The sequence below is a fragment of the Cygnus atratus genome, chromosome 1 (assembly GCF_013377495.2).
Source record: "Cygnus atratus isolate AKBS03 ecotype Queensland, Australia chromosome 1, CAtr_DNAZoo_HiC_assembly, whole genome shotgun sequence".
NCBI lineage: Eukaryota > Metazoa > Chordata > Aves > Anseriformes > Anatidae > Cygnus > Cygnus atratus.
The window spans coordinates 152,543,508-152,545,635 of NC_066362.1; positions in this window are offsets into that span (position 1 = coordinate 152,543,508).

Below are 2,128 nucleotides of genomic sequence, written 5' to 3' on the forward strand. Positions count from 1 at the left end.
CCCGCCCGCGACCGTTGCCGTGGCAACGCCAGGCCCGGGGCGGTGCTTCCGCCTGCCTTGGTCATGGGGGGGGCACAGGGTGCCTCTTAACTCACTTCTGTTTTATTTTTTATTTTTTATTTATTTTTTTATTTATGGATTTGCTTTATTTTATTTTACCTTATTTTATTTTATTTTACCTTATTTTATCTTATTTTACCTTATTTTATTTTATTTTATTATTTTATTATTATTTTTTTATTCTCATTTTTTATTTCATTTTTATTTTTTACTTTTATTTTCTTTTTAATTCTTATTTTGTTTCTTGATTTTATCTTGATTTTATTTTGATTTAATTTTAATTTATTTTTTTTATTTAATTATTTTTATTTTTAATTATTTATTTTTATTTTTTTTTATTTTATTTCAGTTATTTACTTATTTTTAATTTTTTTTTTTTTTTTGCAGTGGATGACCAGTTTTTGAACCGAAGGCGCGAAGTGGCGCTGGGTGCTGCAAGATGCACACGAGCCATGCCCCCTTCCCACTCCGGTGCCCCTGCCTGCCTTTGTGTGGGACAAGCCACCAGAAGTAAACAAGAAACACGCACAGAAACCCCACAGAAGGGGCAGGCATAGAAACACAGTCTGTATGTCCCCTATAGAACGGGCAGGTATAGAAACACACAGTCTGTATGCCCTCTATGGAACGAGCAGTTATAGAAACACAGTCTGTATGCCCCCCAAACAGGAGAAACACACACAGAAACCCTATAGAATGGGCAGGCATAGAAACACACACACAGCCTGTTTGCCCCTGAAAGCAAACGAGAAACACACACAGTCTGTTTGCCCCCCAAAACAAACAAGTGAAACACACACGGTCTGTATGCCCCCTAGTAGAATGGGCAGGCAAACACACACAGCCTGTTTGCCCCTGAAAATAAACAAGTGAAACACACACACTCTGTGTGCCCCCTATAGCAGCCATACAGGCTATTTATACAAAAACATTATAGATATGCTTTGATAACAGAGAAGGGACACGGCTCAGATCCTTGTTTGACCTTTCCTGCCGTCCTGCAGCGCTCTACCAGTTCAGGTTATTTGTGCAGCTCTGGAAACCCCAAACAATGGCCTCCAGGGAAAGCTTGCATTTGTAAACGTTGGGGTGTTTCTGCTCATTTCCTTGATTCTTGGGGTATCTTTGAGCTCCTATTTATTGAAGGGCTTGAGGGGAGGAGGGGGTGCCCCTGTGGTTCGCAACCCACCACACAGCCTCAGTCCTTAGGCAGGTAAGGGATGGCTGGTCGAGCTCATAGAGCGGGTAGGGAAGGGACAGGGCTGGCTGAAGGGCGGTCTGATCCACACTCTGCCACACGATGCATGGGTACCTGGGGCAGCCATCAATGATGGACACCCAGCAGGATGGGCCAGCAGGTGGGTGACTTCACCCAGCACCTACCAAACACAGCACTGAGCATTTAGGCCACATAACATAATCCTTAGGTAGGGCTATTTTAATTCATTTTTATATATTTTCTACATTACGTAAGACAGTCCTAGCTTTATATAAATATATGTTAATTTATGGAAAAAATACTACATATTAGATATTTATGATCTCTATATATTTAAAATTTAAGTTGTTCATCTGCCTTTCTTATTCCAAAGTCTAATTCCTACTTGTCTCATCCCGTAGATATCCTAAGAGCACAATTATAAGATCAAGGCTTGTGACAAGCACAGCTGGAGAAGAAATCCCAGTTTGCTCTTTTTATTTAAAATTACTCATGGTTAGGGTAATCAGGTTGTAAATGACCCGGGTTCAGTTTCTTTTCTGCCACAAGGGAGTTCAAACATATCTCCCATTTCCCAGGTTAATATTCCAAGCAAATTACTTTTGTGGGCCTAATTCCATTCCTTTGCATGAGAGAATATTTAAAAGCCTTTGCCCATTTAATCCTCATCTTCCTTGAGAACACTCCAAAAGCTACACGATGAGTAGGAGTCATGGTGTGCTTTGTGATCTGTATAAATCCCTTGTTTTACTCTGCCTTCGTGACTGCAAAACCTGCTGATGCAGAGGAATTTTAGCAGGTGCTCTGCCTGCTACTTTGTCCCAAGAACATTTAGGTGTGTATGATGCT